Source organism: Lolium rigidum, chromosome 6, assembly GCF_022539505.1.
Source record: "Lolium rigidum isolate FL_2022 chromosome 6, APGP_CSIRO_Lrig_0.1, whole genome shotgun sequence".
Lineage (NCBI taxonomy): Eukaryota > Viridiplantae > Streptophyta > Magnoliopsida > Poales > Poaceae > Lolium > Lolium rigidum.
In genome coordinates, this window is record NC_061513.1 from 323,787,150 (window position 1) to 323,805,321 (window position 18,172).

Here is an 18,172-nt window from a genome sequence, read left to right on the forward strand (position 1 = left end):
CCGTTACTAGTAGAGGCTCTGGCCAAGTTTTTACTCTTAACTCCAAGAGGGAGTATTTATGCTCGATAGTGGGTTCATGCCTTCATTGACACGGGACAGTGACAGAAAGTTCTAAGGTTGTGATGTGCTGTTGCCACTAGGGATAAAACATTGATTCTATGTCTAAGGATGTAGTTGTCGATTACATTACGCACCATACTTAATGCAATTGTCTGTTGCTTTGCAACTTAATACTGAAAGGGGTTCGGATGATAACCTGAAGGTGGACTTTTTAGGCATAGATGCAGTTGGATGGCGGTCTATGTACTTTGTCGTAATGCCCAATTAAATCTCACTATATTTATCATGTCATGTATATGCATTGTTATGCCCTTCTCTATTTGTCAATTGCCCGACAGTAATTTGTTCACCCAACATGCTTTTATCTTATGGGAGAGACACCTCTAGTGAACTGTGGACCCCGGTCCTATTCTTTACATCGCATACAATCTACTGCAATACTTGTTTTACTGTTTTCTTGCAAACAATCATCTTCCACACAATACGGTTAATCCTTTGTTACAGCAAGCCGGTGAGATTGACAACCTCACTATTTCGTTGGGGCAAAGTACTTTGGTTGTGTTGTGCAGGTTCCACGTTGGCGCCGGAATCCCTGGTGTTGCGCCGCACTACATTTCGCCACCATCAACCTTCAACGTGCTTCTTGGCTCCTCCTGGTTCGATTAAACCTTGGTTTCTTTCTGAGGGAAAACTTGCCACTGTGCGCATCATACCTTCCTCTTGGGGTTCCCAACGGACGTGTACATTTACGCGCATCAGGAATACTTCTCGTGCATCCAGAACCTTAAACCAAACCCATGCCATTTGTGTCCACCATAACTACCTACTATGTGGTATTTTGCGCCACTCCAAGTAAATACTTCATGTGCTACCTTTAAACAATTCAAACTATATTACTCTTTAATTGTGTCAATGTTTTATAGCTCATGAGGAAGTATGTGGTGTTTTATCTTTCAATCTTGTTGGGCGGACTTTCACCAATGGACTAGTGGCACATCCGCTTATCCGATAATTTTGCAAAAAGAGCTGGCAACGGGGTTCCCAGCCCCAATTAATAACTTTCATTAATAATTCTCTTCACATGTTTTGCCCTGATTTATCAGTAAGCAACTTAATTTTGCAATAGACACTCCTCCATGGTATGAGAAATGTTGGAAGGCACCCGAGGATTCGGTTAGCCATGGCTTGTGAAAGCAAAGATTGAGGGGAGTGTCATCCATAAATAGAACTAAAATACATGTGTAAACAAAAGAGAAGAGGGATGATCTACCTCGCTGGTAGAGATAACGTCCTTCATGGGAGCCACTCTTGGAAGGTCTGTTTGGCAAGGGGGTTAGAGTGCCCACTACCATTCGTTGACAACAACAAACACCTCTCAAAATCTTACTTTTATGCTCTTTATATGATTTCAAAACTTAAAAGCTCTAGCACATGATTTAATCCCTGCTTCCCTCTGTGAAGGGCCTATCTTTTACTTTTATGTTGAGTCAGTAAACCTATTTCCCTCCATCTCATGCAAGCAATTGAGTTGTTGTGATCCAACCATTTATATTATGATCTATTTAATTGTGCCTTTTACTCTTCCTTGTTTAGTACAAATTTTATCTGAATGAATATGACTTTGAAGGGTATCAATGATTATGAGGAGATTTTTATGATTAATGATGTAATCCTGGCCATAAAGTTCTGACATAAAGGCTTTGCTCAGAAGATAAGCACAAATCTATTAATAGTTCTCTAACCAAGAACAAAGTTTGCCATAACCGTTTATGATTTCCTATGCACCTCTATTTGTGATTTCTCTTTACTTATTTCAAGTTGAGTTATATGAGGAGGATTTTTACTAGAATGTCTTGTGTGAATTAATATGATGCTTCTTGTCCGTATTTTATTTATCGACTCTTCACTTCATAAACATGTGGTCTTGTTTATTGAGCTCAGTTTCGCTTGGGGACAAGGGAGGTCTAAGCTTGGGGGGAGTTGATACGTCCATTTTGCATCACTATTTTATATCATAATTTACTGTTATTCATTGATATATTTCATATTTAGAGATGATACTTATGTTATTTCACTTATTTTGCATGTTTCATGATTATTGGAGAATTATTCACCGGAGTCAGAATTCTGCTGGAAAAAGCACCGTCAGGATACCATATTTCTGAAGATCAACAATTGACGGAAATTATACCGAAGATCTTATTTTTCCAGAAGAATGAGCCAGCCAGAAGGAGGAGCTGAGGAGGGCCGCCATGGGCCCCCCATAGGCCGGCGCGGGCCCAGCCCTGGCCGCGCCGCCTTGTGGGGAGGGGGCCCATAGCTCCGGCTGTGCATAACCGAACTGAAACCAAAAACCGAACCGGAAAAAACCTAACCGAAACTAAATTTCAGTTTTTATGGTTTTATGGTTAGGTTTCAGTTAGTAAAACATCAAACCGAAAGAACTTCAGTTAATTCAGTTTTTAACCGAAAAACCATGGTTAAACCGAAAGAAACCGAACGAATAGAGCAACATAAAATCCCGGCCAGCACAGCTTCAAACGTAGCCTTAATATAGCACCTAAACTGAAAAGCCTACATGTAAGGTGGCCTGGTGGCTTGGTCCTTTTGTTTGTCCGCCTGGTAAATGGTAACCACAGATTGCAAGTTCGATACTTCACATGGTCGCATATGTTAGATGGCCTAGTTGTATTTATTTTTTCTTTCCCCCTTTGGCAAAACCTTCGTACGTCCATGCAAAATACATCCATATTTTAGTTTGTTCGAATTTTCTTTCTTTCTTGTTTCGCTCTCTTGCAAAATCTTTAGTACGATCATACAAAATACAGAAAATTAAATATATGGCCATAAAAGTTACTTTTCAATCCAAAATTCGCGTCAACTTTGGTTAGTTTGGTTATTACCGAAACCGAACCGAATTTTAATGGTTATTACCGAAACCAAATCATATTTTTATACGTAACCGTATTAACCGAAGTATTGAAACCGTATTTACGTATAACCGAATAAACCGAACCGAATTAACCATATTAACCGAATGCGCAGCCGGACCCACAGCCCCCCTCGGCCTCCTCTCTTTCACGTACTTCATCATACCGAAAACCTAAGGCACGGGGGATAAGCGAGAAGAGACACAGCCACCTCTGCGGGGCGGAAAACACCAGAGAGAAAAGAGCTCTCCGGCGGGCAGGAATCCGCCGGGGAAATTCCCTCCCGGAGGGGGAAATCGACGCCATCATCACCGTCATCGAGCTGGACTTCATTGGGATCATCATCATCATCATCATCTCCACCATCGACACCGCCATCTCCACCGCTGCACCTCGTCTCCGCTGTAACATCTAGGGTTGAATCTTGGGTATTTCGTAGGGGAAACTCTCCCGGTATTGATTACTACTTGTTATTGATGTTATTGAGTGAAACCATTGGATCAAGGTTTATGTTCAGATTGTTATTCACCATTATATCACCTCTGATCATGTTCCATATGATGTCTCGTGAGTAGTTCGTTTAGTTCTTGAGGACATGGGTGAAGTCTAAATGTTAGTAGTGAACTATGTTGAGTAATATTTAATGGTTTGATATTTAAGTTGTGGTGTTATTCTTCTTGTGGTTTCATGTGAACGTCGACTACATGATACTTCACCTTTATGGACCTAGGGGAGTACATCTTGTATTCGCTTGCTAATTGTGGGTTTGCCGGAGTGACAGCAACCTGAACCCCCGTTGGTATATCGATGCAGGAGGGATAGCAGGATCTCAGAGTTTAAGGCCGTGGTTAGATTTATCTTAATTACTTTCTTGTATTTGCGGATGCTTGCAAGGGGTATAATCACAAGTATGTATTAGTCCTAGGAAGGGCGGTGCATTAGCATAGGTTCACCCACACAACACTTATCAAAACAATGAAGATTAATCAACTATATGAAGCGAAAGCACTAGACTAGATCCCCGTGTGTCCTCAAGAACGTTTGGTCATTATAAGTAAACAAACCGGCTTGTCCTTTGTGTTAAAAAGGATTGGGCCACTCGCTGCAATTATTACTCTCGCATTTTACTTACTTGTACTTTATTTATCTGCTATATCAAAACCCCCTGAAAACTTGTATGTGAGCATTTACAGTGAATCCTTCATCGAAACTGCTTGTCAACACCTTCTGCTCCTCGTTGGGTTCGACACTCTTATTTATCGAAAGTACTACGATACACCCCCTATACTTGTGGGTCATCATCCCCTGACTGGGAGGACCTTTTCCCTTTGGTCTCGGTTAGGAAGCTGGTTAGAGAGCTCTCCGATCACAATGCTCTCTTACTTGATTCGGGATCCCTTCCAACTGCTAGTGTTAAGAGTAGAGAATTCCGATTCTATACGACTTGGTTTAAAAAGGATGACTTCCTTCCTTTAGTGACTGAGATTTGGAGGAAAAAGGTTTACAGTAATGATCCTATTGATATCATTAATATAAAGTTGAAACGTTTTAAAAAATTCTTCAAAGGCTGGGGCTCAAATATATATGGCCATGGCAAGAAGAGAAAGTTGGAATTTAAAGAGGAATTGGCAATTCTTGAGGCTTTGGAGGAAAATTCTGATTTACCCCCCACTTTAAGCATTCGAAAAACCATTATTTCTGTTGAACTCATGGAGTTATATGCTAATGAAGAACTCCCGTGGTACCAAAAGTCTCATGAAAAATGGCTCCTTCAGGGGGATTCGAATACAAGCTACTTTCATCGTGTGGCTAATGGTCGCAAACGGGAAAATACCATGCTCTACTTAAAGGATAATGACCTTGTGATTGAAGGGACGGATAATTTGATAGATCATGCTACAACTTACTACAAAAGCTTGTTTGGACCTGCACCCGGCAACATTTTTCAAATTTAGCCATGATATGTGGAAACCACATGAAAAAATAAACGATGCTGACAATGAGATCCTTAGCAAACCTTTCTCTATGGAAGAGGTTAAGGATGCTCTTTTCTCTATGAAAAAGAATAAAGCCCCGGGTCCCGATAATATTCCTATCGAGTTCTACCAACATTGTTGGGATATTGTAAAAGGTGACATCATGAATTTGTTCTATGCCTTCCATGTAGGTTCCTTGATGTTCAAAGACTTAATTATGGCATTATAACCCTCCTCCCAAAAATATCAGATGCCGATAAGATAACTCAATATAGACCTATTTGTTTACTCAGATGCATTTACAAGTTGCTCACCAAAGTTCTTACTATCAGGGTGTAGCCTTTCTTGCATAAAATCATCAGTACTCACCAAAATGCTTTCATAAAAAACCGTAATATTGTTGACGGCATTATGTCCCTTCATGAGTTGATGCACCACACACATAGCAAAAAACAAACGGGGGTTATCCTCAAACTTGATTTCGAGAAAGCTTTTGATAAAGTGAATTGGGAGTTTCTCCTTGATTGTCAAAAAGCTATGGGCTTTGGTAATTTCTGGTGCAATAGGGTTAAGCAAATCATTCATAATGGTACACTACAAGAAAAGTTCTGATAGACAACGTCTCAAAATCGTCCGCTAAGGGGTATTTTTCGTCGCCTATGGGCCTAACCCGACGATATGGGTTCTGTTGTGGAAACTACGTCAGGCAAAGTCCTACGACGATTTTTTCGGTCCGTCGCGCTTGGGCGCCCTTCCGCCACGGAAAATCGGACCGTTGCCCAAGTGTTTCCGGAGCCCGTTGACCGCCGATGTCATGCAACCGACACGTGGCGTACGCCATTAACCGACGAGCTAACGGCGTTAACCGGCTGAAACCCCGTGGTAGATGGTAGGCCCACACGAGGCCTCGCCACGTCTTAAGCGGGCCGGCCCATTAAGTTTGCGGGCCGGGCCGGCCGACTTAGTTTGACCGGTCAACTATATAGCTGGGCTGGTCCATTAGTTACGTGGGCCGGCCTAACCTCTAAGGTTGACCGGTCAAAACATTAATGGGCCGGCCCACTAAGCATGTGGGCCGGCCGAATGCACTCGTTTGACCGGCAACGAGAAAAGGGCCGGCCCACAAGACATGTGGGACCCACTTTCTTGGTATCGGGCCGGCCCATTTACAAAGTGGGGTCCACATTAAAGCAACTGGGCCGGCCCAAGAAGTTATTGGGCCGGCCCAATTAGCATGTGGGTCCCACTTTCCTGCTATCGGGCCGGCCCATTTAGTAGGTGGGGTTCACATTTGATCAAATGGGTCGGCCCAACAAGCCGGTGGTCGGGCCAAAAGCACCGGTGGGTCCCACTTTCCCGTTAAAGGGCCGGCCCATTTAGTATGTGGGGTCCACCATATAGCACGTGGGCCGGCCCAACAAGATAGTGGGTCGGCCAAAAACACAGTGGGTCCCACTTTCCGCGTTAAAGGGCCGGCCCATTTAGGATGTGGGGTCCACCATATAGCAAGTGGGCCGGCCCAACAAGATAGTGGGCCGGGCCAAAACACTGGTGGGTCCCACTTTCCTGTTAAAGGTCCGGCCCATTTAGTATGTGGGATCCACCATATAGCAAGTGGGCCGGCCCAACACGCTAGTGGGCCGGGCCAAAAACACAGTGGGTCCCACTTTCTCGTTAAAGGGCCGGCCCATTTAGTATGTGGGGTCCACCATATAGCAAGTGGGCCGGCCCAACACGCTAGTGGGCCGGGCCAAAAACACAGGTGGGTCCCACTTTCCTGTTAAAGGGCCGGCCCATTTAGTATGTGGGGGGCACCACAAAAGCAATTGGGCTGCCCCAACTAGTTAGTGGGCCGGCCCAGTAGTGGGTGGGGTCCACCTTAAAGCAAGTGGGCCGGCCCAATAAAAGTGTGGGGTCCACAGGAAATCAAGTGGGCTGGCCCAATAAGTAAGTGGGCCAGCCCGTTTAGTTGCTGTTTATATGCCGCGTAATAGGCGCTTTAGGATTTTGCGGGCCGGCACATATGTGATTTCGCTTAATTGGGCCGTTTAAGGGATGGGAATTCGTGATTTAGATACTGAGAATATTTACGCAGCATTGATTTCTCTCGGATAGCCTCACTTACCACAAGCACCAAAGAAAAAATGCGCGAAAGAACTATAAAAACTAACTAAATATTACATCAGCTGCAAGGCATTGAAAAAATATTACAGAACCCACAGAAATTGAATGGTAATTAAACCTAGCAATACAATGAAGGGATCCGGCAATATTTTAAGTTGTCCATGCAGCACCTATATCCGAAACAAAGACATTACAAGTTAAGACAGCAACAATGGAAAGGCAAAGACACTACAATATTGTTTTCCAAAGAATTTGGAACTCATCATTTCGTCGTTATAACAAGATCATTGTAATGCGCACAATAAGCAAACAAAGAGTGCATGCCGCATACCAATAGCCAATATAACAGAGCATGTTAGAATGAAACAACAGACTTACTACTGTCGAGTCCCATGCAAACCAACATGTTCAGGGAGTACAAAATTGGCATGAACAACATAGTAGCAGGCTATAAATTTTGTAACAACGACTGAGCAAGATGAAGTTATGATGGCTACATCTACAGAGCAGGGGATGTAAACCAAAAATAGAAGTTACGATGGCAAAAGCTAAAGAGGAGGGAATGTGAACCAACATGTGCCAAGTGCAATTACTTCATTTTGGCCGTGAACTAAATAATACTCCTGAACTTATAGTGAAGGGGATGCAAATCAAGATGTTTCGGGATATAAACTTGTAATGAGCAACACATAGAGGATAGGTAAACGATACGTTGGAGACGTATCAGCATCCCCAAGCTTAGTTCCTACTCGTCCTCGAGTAGGTAAACGATAACAAGAATAATTTCTGAGGTGACATGCTACCATCATAATCTTGATCAACATTATTGTAAAGCATATGACATGAATGGAGTGATTCAAAGCAATATCTATAGTTTGACAAATAGATGACATATAGCAAAACTTTTCATGAATAGTACTTTCAAGACAAGCATCAACAAGACTTGCATAAGAGTTAACTCATAAGCAATAAATTCAAAGTAAAGGCATCGAAGCAACACAAAGGAAGATATAAGTTTCAGCAGTTGCTTTCAACTTTCAACATACATATCTCATGGATAATTGTCAACACAGAGTAATATGATGAATGCAAATAAGCAAGTATGTAAGAATCGATGCACAGTTGACACAAGTGTTTGCTTCTAAGATGGAAGGAAATGGGTAAACTGACTCAACAATAAAGTAAAAGATAGGCCCTTCGCAGAGGGAAGCAGGGATTAAATCATGTGCTAGAGCTTTTCAAGTTTTGAAATCATATAGAGAGCATAAAAGTAAAATTTTGAGAGGTGTTTGTTGTTGTCAACGAATGGTAATGGGTACTCTAACTACCTTATCAACCAGACTTTCAAGAGCAGCTCCCATGAAGGACGTTATCTCTACCAGCAAGGTAGATCTTCCCTCTTCTCTTTTGTTTACACATGTACTTTAGTTTTATTTATTAGATGACACTCCCCCCAACCTTTTGCTTTCACAAGCCATGGCTAACCGAATCCTCGGGTGCCTTCCAACATTCACATACCATGGAGGAGTGTCTATTTGCAAATTTAAGTTGCTTACTGATAGATCAGAGCAAAACATGTAAAGAGAATTATTAATGCAAGTTAATTAATTGGGGCTGGGAACCCCGTTGCCAGCTCTTTTTGCAAAATTATTGGATAAGCGGATGAAGCCACTAGTCCATTGTGAAAGTCTGTCGAAGTAAATGACAAGATCGAAAGATAAAACACCACATACTTCCTCATGAGCTATAAAACATTGACACAAATAAGAGATAATAGCTTTTGAATTGTTTAAAGGTAGCACATGAAGTATTTACTTGGAATGGCAGAAAAATACCACATAGTAGGTAGATATGGTGGACACAAATGGCATAGGTTTTGGCTCAAGGTTTTGGATGCACGAGAAGTATTCCCTCTCAGTACAAGGTTTGGGCTAGCAAGGTTGTTTGAAGCAAACACAAGTATAAACCGGTACAGCAAAACTTACATAAAAACATATTGCAAGCATTATAAGACTCTACACTGTCTTCCTTGTTGCTCAAACACTCTTACCAGAAAATATCTAGACCTTAGAGAGACCAATCATGCAAACCAAATTTCAACAAGCTCTACGGTAGTTCTCCACTACTAGATTAAACTACATGATGCAAGAGCTTAAACATGATCTATGAGAGCTCAAAACAATTGCCAAGTATCAAATTATTCAAGACCATATGAAGCATTTTCTGATTCCAACCAAATAACAACAAGTGAAGCGATCAACTTTCGCCCTTGAACATTAAAAGCATACACGAAGAACACTAGTGTTCATATGAAAAAGCGGAGCGTGTCTCTCTCCCACACATGAGCATGCATTTATTCAGAGTATGAAAATAACAAAACAAAAATAAAAGCACACAAATGCTCCAAGTAAAGTACATAAGATGTGACGGAATAAAAATATAGTTTCACTAGAAGAAACCTGATAAGTTGATGAAGAAGGGGATGCCTTGGGCATCCCCAAGCTTAGGCGCTTGAGTCTTCTTGAAATATGGAGGGATGAACCACGGGGGCATCCCCAAGCTTAGGCTTTTCACTCTTCTTGATCATATATCATTCTCCTCTCTTGACCCTTGAAAACTTCTGCCACACCAAACTTCAAGCAAACTCATTAGAGGGTTAGTGCATAATAAAAATTTACATGTTCAGAGGTGACACAATCATTCTTAACACTTCTGGACATTGAACAAAACTTCTGAAAGTTAATGGAACAAAGAAACTCATTCAGTTTAACAAAAGCGGCAACGCAAAATAAAAGGCAGAATTTGTCAAAAACAGAATAGTCCGTAAAGACGAACCTGGAAGGGGCACTTAACTTGCTCAAACGGAAAAACTCAAAACTAATGAAAGTTGCGTACATATCTGAGGATCACACACGTAAATTTGCAGATTTTTTTTGATTTTTTTACAGAGACTTCTGCTCAAATTCGTGACAGACAGCAATGTCTGTTTCGCGCAGCAATCCAAATCTAGCATCAACTTTACCATAGAGACTTTACTTGGCACAAAAACTTGATAAGGAGAGGTTGCTACAGTAGTAAACAACTTCCAAGACTCAACAAAACAAAAATTGTTGTAGTAAAATAAACACATGGGTTATCTCCCAAGAAGTTCTTTCTTTATAGCCATTAAGATGGGCTCAGCAATTTTAATGATGCTCTCGCAAGAAAGAAGAGTTGAAGCAAAAGAGAACATCAAGAAGCAAATTCAAAATACATTTAAGCCTAACCCACTTCCTATGAAAAGGAATCTTGTACACAAATAGATTCATGAAGAACAAAGTGGCAAGCATAGAAAAGCAACACAAGCGCAATTTCAAGATTCTCAACATAAAGAGGGAAAACTTAATATTATTAAGATGCATATAACCATGTTTCCCTCTCTCATAATAACTTTCAGTAGCATCATGAACAAACTCAACAATATAAGTATCACATGAAACATTCTTGTCATGAGCCACATGCATAAAATTATTACTCTCCACATAAGCATGATCAATTTTATTAGTTGTAGTGGGAGCAAATTCAGCAAAGTAGCTATCATTATTATTCTCATCAAGTGTAGGAGGCATAGTATAATCATAATAAAATTTACTCTCCATAGTAGGCGGCACCAAAAGACCACTATCATTGTAATCATCATAAATAGGAGGCAAAGTATCATCAAAGAAAATTTTCTCCTCAATGCTTGGGGGACTAAAAATATCATGCTCATCAAAACCAGCTTCCCCAAGCTTAGAATTTTCCATATCATTAACAACAATGGTGTTCAAAGCGTTCATACTAATATCATTGTTACCAAGCATGCAAATAAGATTCCATAGGTTTTTTAATTTTCGCAGCAAACAATCCATGTCTTAACTCAGGAAATAGAATAAGAAGCTCATTGTTACTTTCCATTATGCCTAACTAGTGTAAACAAGAAACCAAATGATGCAATTGCATGATCTAAAGGAAATAGCTTCGAGTACTTACAACGGCGCCGGAAAATAGCTTAGTAGCCGAGATCCGCAGTATGAGTACCTTTTACCTTTCCTCCCCGGCAACGGCGCCAGAAAAAATAGCTTGATGCGCGTAAATGTACACGTCCGTTGGGAACCCCAAGAGGAAGGTGTGATGCGCACAGCAGCAAGTTTTCCCTCAGAAAGAAACCAAGGTTATCGAACCAGTAGGAGCCAAGAAGCACGTGAAGGTTGTAGGTGGAGGAATGTAGTGCGGCGCAACACCAGTGAAACCGGCGCCAACGTGGAACCTGCACAACACAATCAAAGTACTTTGCCCCAACGTAACGAGTGAGGTTGTCAATCTCACCGGCTTGCTGAAAACAAAGGATTAAGCGTATCGAGTGGAAGATGGTGTTTGTTTGCAAAGAACAAGTAAAACGAGTAGAATGTATTCAGATGTAAAAGAATGGACCGGGGTCCACAGTTCACTAGAGGTGTCTCTCCAATAAGATAACTAACATGCTGGGTGAACAAATTACGAGCGGGCAATTGACAAATAAAGATTCAATAAATATCAACGATGATTACTATGTGATTTAATCAGGGCATTACGACAAAGTACATAGACCGCTATCCAAGCATGCATCTATGCCTAAATAATCCACCTTCAGAGTTATCATCCGAACCCCTTCCAAGTATTAAGTTGCGAACAACGAGATAATTGCATTAAGTATGGCGCGTAATGTAATCAACACAAATATCCTTAGACAAAGCATCAATGTTGTATCCCTAGTAGCAACAAGTACATCCACAACCTTAGAACTTTACGTCACCGTCCCGCATTTAATGGAGGCATGAACCCACTATCGAGCATAATTACCCCCTCTTGGAGTTACAAGTATCAACTTGGCCGCAGCCTCTACTAGCAACGGAGAGCATGCAAGAACATAAACAACACATATATGATAGATTGATAATCAACTTAACATAATATTCTATATTCATCGGATCTCGCCAAACACAACATGTAGCATTACAAATAGATGATCTTGATCATGTTAGGCAGCTCACAAGATCTATAACAATGAAAGCACAAGCGGAGAAGACAACCATCTAGCTATCGCTATGGACCCATAGTCCAAGGATGAACTATTCACGCATCAATCCGGAGGCGGGCATGATGATGTAGAGCCCCTCCGGTGATGATTCCCCTCTCCGGCAGGGTGCCGGAGGCGATCTCCCGAATCCCCCGAGATGGGATTCGCGACGGCGGCGTCTCTGGAAGGTTTTCCGTATCGTGGCTCTCGGTACAGGGGGTTTCGCGATGGAGGCTTTAAGTAGGCGGAAGGGTAGGTCAGGGGGCCACACGAGGTGGCGACACAACAGGGCCGCGCGGCCCAGGCCCAGGCCGCGCCGCCCTAGCGTGTCGTTGCCTCGTGGCCCCACTTCGTTTCCTCTCCGGACTTCTGGAAGCTTCGTGCAAAAATAGGACCCTGGGCGTTGATTTCGTCCAATTCCGAGAATATTTCCTTACTAGGATTTCTGAAACCAAAAACAGCAAAAAACAGCAACTAGCACTTCGGCATCTTGTTATTAGGTTAGTGCCGGAAAATGTATAATAATGCTGTAAAGTATGTATATAACATTCAAGTATTGTAATAAAAGTAGCATGGAACATAAGAAATTATAGATACGTTTGAGACGTATCATGCCTCGCATCCTCGCCTGGCAAGAATCTTTCTCCCACACGTTCCCCCAAAGGGTTCCGGTAGGTTCTTGTTCGTTCCACCTCGGAATCTGCTTCGTCATATCTTACCGGTTCCGCGGCTCTTGCCTGCCGGTACCTTGGTGGTGGCATTTCCTCTTCAACATACGCTGCCCTTGCTGCTCGATAATTTTGCATGGTTTCATGTCTACCGGCATAATTGTCTCCGGCATAGCCATTTCCGGCATAGCCACGACCTGCCCCATAGCTTTTTCCTCCGGCTTCGTGTGGCCCGGCTTTTTGTTTTCCGGCAAGAACCGGATCATACACGGTCATCTGCCGCACATTCATTTCTTTTTCCTTTCTTTTATCCGGATGGGGGGACGATGCCTGCCCATGAGACTTGCTCCTGGCAACTTTTGTCGACCGGATTGATTTTGACTCGAGCGCTGCTTTATTGATTCTAGCGAGCTCATCATTTTGCGCCTGTATCGTATCAAGCAACTCTCTAACTCTATCATGTTGCTTTGCTAGTGCATCTCCGGATAGCGACTCACACATCTCCATAGCAGCCTTAGCAGCTTTTATTGTTTTATCCGGACTACTGTACTTGGGTTTCTCTATGATGCTCACAGATGCAGAGGTACTTTTGCCGGCAAGAACTTCCTTACGCAAATCCTGATCTAGATTGCGAGCCTTAAGCCGGTTCTCCGATATCCTAGCAGCCTGAGCGCTAACAGAAGCAAAGCCGTGGGCAGAGTTGTACTCACGTAAGGTTAAGTTCAGCTCGCGCTGAGCCCGGATGATGTCCGCGCCCCCGGAGAGCAGCTTCTTGCGCGTTGCCTCCAGCTCCGCTTGCGCCGCTGCCGGGTCGATGTTCTGTGCGATGGGCGTCGCCAGCACGCTCATCGCCGCTTGGAGAGGATTTTCCGGTGGTGCGGTAGATGTTCCCGCAGCGCCCTCGTCGCGCTCCAGCGGTGGTTTTGCCGGGCGCGTAGACGCTGTGCGCCCTGCGCCTTCCTCCACAGCTTCCTTGCCAGCACCAGCCGCGCCAGCCATCATCACCTCCACGCTGCCGGCAGCGCGGCCAGCACATAGCCACCTTGGCGGATCCGGTGCCACCAGCACCAGCGAGAGGTACTGGGGCACAGGGACGGTGCAGAAGTAGACATGGTGGCTGCCGAACTCGATGATGCGGCCGTTCTGGGGGAACTTGCCGTCGTTGGCGAAGCAGCCCGCATTGTCGTTGATGAAGTCCATGGAGTAGATACGCTGCACGAGCACAGACGCCGTTCGCTCGCCGGCGACGTCGAGGATGCCCGCCCGAATGTGAACTCCAGCAAGCGCCGCTTCATGCCCCACGGTGGGCGCCAACTGTCGTCGTGGCGAACAGACAGATGCCATGGGATGGCTTAAGTTGGGGCCGAATGGGCGCTAGAGGATTCGGGGGAGGGTTGTTGATCAGTTTGGATGAACTTCCGGATGCTTTCCTCAAGAACTTGGCCTAGGCCAGAGGTAGAAGAAGAAAGGCACAAGGAAGAACTCTGCACTAGATCTCTCTATTCCATGATCAAACAGGGTTACAGGTTTTTGGATACAAGGTTGTTCACTATCTCCCTATTGATCATCAGTGCTTACATGCCCGCGAAGGAGCATGCCCCCTCTCCTTATATAGGGGAGAGGGTGGCTTACAGAGGAAGGAACCCTAATAAACCCTAATGGCATCTTTGAACAGACAAACTACTTTACAAAGCTACTTTAATCACCGGTGACGCCGGTATCTTCTTTAATCAGGGAGGCTGACGTCCTCCGGATGCTTTCAACGTCACCTTCTGCTTTGGCGTCAGGGCTTCATTTAAAGTTACTTTGCTTAGGTCATCCTTGTCCTCTAGCTCTTGAGAGGATCTTTGACCAGTCTTGCCGACGTGCTAAAGTGTAGCCTATACCGGTAATCCGGTATCTTCTTAGCTCATTCCGGCATACCCATCCTAGGCATACCGGCATAGATTTCCTTAGCCAATCGCTTAAGTTCACAGTCCGGATTAAACTTTAAACCGGTATCTTGATATCCCAAACCATCCGGTTTGGCATGCCTTTGGCATACCGGGGGTCATCCCCCCAACACATACGATGAGCCAAAGCGCCACATAGTTCTTTCTGGAAAAAGAAACATCGTGGGAGTGGAGGACAAGACAGACATGTCAGAAGATTATAATAAGTTTGATGAAATTCCACCCTTCACAGTGAACATTGACCCAAGCATCAAGTTAAATGATGAAGATGCTCCATGGTTACGGCCGAAGAAGATTAAATGATGAAGACGCTCCATCATCAAGTTAATTGAAGAATGTTCATGGCACAAATGAGTATCTCAACATGGCAATCAATTTCCCATTTATTTTTGTGTAATCATAATTGTATGTAAGATATTAAAAGTGGAGATGTAGTCGTTCATGGGCTTGCCGGAAAAAAATTCCAAGGCACAGCTTCCGAAGATGCCGTAGGGCGTGTGCACCAACGACATCTTCGAGAAGCTGTGCCACGGGAAATTTCCCAACCCTTTTCCCAACACTGTTAGAGGAGATGTAGTCGTTCACGGGCTTGCCGGAAAAAATTTCCGAGGCACAGCTTCCGACGATGCCGTAGGGCGTGTGCACCCACGACATCTTCGAGAAGCTGTGCCACGGGAGATTTCCCAACCCTTTCCCCAACACTGTTAGAGGAGATGTAGTCGTTCAGAGGCTTGCCAGAAATTTTTTCCGAGGCACAGCTTCCGAAGATGCCGTAGGGCGTGTGCACCAACGACATCTTCGAGAAGCCATGCCATGGGAGATTTCCCAACCCTTTTCTTCATCCATGGGAACGAAACTCTGCTTGGCTTGTTGATCTGCTTGGCAAGGCGTATCGATGCTCCTTTTATAGGCACGGCACCGGTTATCTCTTCGTCTTGTTCTTCGACAGGGGCGTCGTGCGCTACATGCTTTATCTCATCGAGCAGTACGTCCACCCATGCGTTCTTATCCGGCCGACATCTTTTGTCCCGGTTGCACCCACCAGCCGGGACTAAAGGTTACCCACACGTCCTTATCCCACCAACAGTTTTGTAGATGACAAAAAAACATCTTTAGTCCCGGTTATACCCACCAGCCGAGACTACTGTTTGCCTGACTAATCCTCCCCAAGTAAGCCCCCCCCCCCCAGATAATGCAAAAACCAGATAAGCCTCCCCAGATGAAGCCTCCCATCTATTGTCCTGGTTTGAGCCCCCACCCAGGATGAAAGTTTCCCGCTTTTTTCTTCCCGCTCGTTCCACCGCTTTCCGCCTCCGTCTTCCCGCCATTTTGTCACTATATATATGTAGGGTTGGCTTCCATTTACATATCACATCTCTAGACTCATATCTGCAAACCTCATCACTCTGTCACATGGCTTCCATCGTATCTCTAACCCCCCGGGAGGCGGAGGCGCTTTGCGCCTCGAACTACCCCTGTCCACCGGGCTACCGCATCCCGACCGGCTGGTTGCTGAGCGTCGGAGGCGTACCGGTCCCTCTTGTCCCTCTAGGTGTGGCGCGCGAGATGGCCATCACGAACCACTACTACTTCGAGCTCACGCCAGAGCAATGGAGGAATCCCCAGTGGCATCCCGACTACAGCCCGACTTGGGAAAGCTTCTTCATCAAGCGGCGTGAGAGTGCGCTTGCCAGGCACGAGGAGGACACCCTGCCTCGTTCGAACGTCAACGAGGCCGGTCGTCGGCTGTGGTGGCGCGGCCGGACTCTCCAGGGCGTCATGGCCTACCGTGGCCCTCGTCCGCGCTACCCTCAGTCCCAGCCCACACGTGCTCACCCGCCGAGGTTCGACTACCGCGACCCCGATGCCAGCGATGATGATGACGGCGACTACGACGACTACAGTGGCGACTACTATAGGGATAGACACGAGTATGACTGAATGACTCCAACAGTCGAATCTGACCATGTTTCTTAATTTTCAGTTGCGCTCTATACTTTAATTCCAGTTCAATCGTAATAAAATTTGCATCATCAACTTTAGCCACAATGAAGCCACCAGCTCTGGGATAAAAGGGGTATATAAACTAAATTTAAACTAAATCAATCGACAACGACTTTATTGAAAATACAATCAAAATAGATAAACAACTAGTCTAGTCGATCTACTCGTCGTCGGAGGTTGTCTCGGTCCAAATGTCTTCCCACCGAGGGTCGTTGTCGGCCCAAGTTGTATTCGGGTTGTCAAGCTCGAACTCGGCGACGGCCCGACGGTGGCTCCTGTCGGACCTGCGCTGTGCTCTGAGGTCAGCGAAGAACGCGTCGGTGTTGTCGACGTTGTTGGGGAACTGCGCCCTCCACTGGCGCATCAACTCCTCGTCGTGCTCGGCGATTGCGATCCGGCGCTGCACCTGGCGGTGGCGACGACGGTCCTCGTCGTCGACGAGGCACGGCGTTGACGCTAGGAACTCCGCCTCCTCTAGCGATTCGACGTCTGGGAAGTTCATGTCGCGCCGTGGCCGCCGAAATCACCACGCGGCCGCGTCATAAGCGCGCGCCGCCAGCTCCGTTGTGTTGTACGTGCAAAGGGTGAGGCGGAAGCCACCGGCGCATCTCGGCGTAGAAACTACCGTTCGGACGTGCTCGGACGCCACGGAAACCGGACGAGCCGCGACGGCGCGGCGGCATCCCGAAGACGAATGAGCGGAGGCGACGACGACGTGTGGTTGCTTGCGCACGCGGCGCTTTATAGCACGAGAAGCGACGCGGCAAGTTTGGCGACAGGTGGCGCAGGGAAGCGGCGGGGCATGGCACGTGGAAGCGGCGTCTACACGTCGCACGCCGGCGGCGGTAGGGCGAGGCACGTGGAAGCGACGGCGACACATGGCACGAGGAAGGGACACGTGTGGCACGGCGGCGGTGGCGGTGTCCATTACATGGCTTCAAATATTCAAATTCATAAATTATGTCAATTTATATTCAAATTCATATGTAAATTACACCTTTATTGGATAGACCTTTTTTCTGAACATTTTGATATATCATAGCCCTTTTTTGATTTGAAATAAGGCGGGAACGAAAACAATTTAAAATTTTTGCCTTTGGGCCCGGTTTGTGCCACCAACCGGGCTTGAAGGCCTATTTTGCGCGCACAGCGAAAAAGGGGCGAAAATAGGCCTTCAGGCCCGGTTGGTGGCACAAACCAGGCCCAAAGGGGGGCCTTTGGGCCCGGTTCATGCCACGAACCAGGACCAAAGGGGGGGTATAACTGTCGCCCCTTCGTCTCCGCGGAGATCAATCCCGCGGAGATGAGCGCCATAGACGCCGCCAGGCTGCCGCGCTGCCGACCGCCGCCGTCGTGCTCCGCCGCCCTCCGCCTCGTCTTC

The 18,172-nt window shown here is 45.4% G+C and overlaps 1 pseudogene; it reads left to right on the forward strand.

Moving 5' to 3' along the window:
- Positions 1-15,063, forward strand: part of LOC124660447 — a 51,692-nt pseudogene extending 36,629 nt beyond the window's left edge.
- Positions 15,064-18,172: the final 3,109 nt, after the last annotated feature.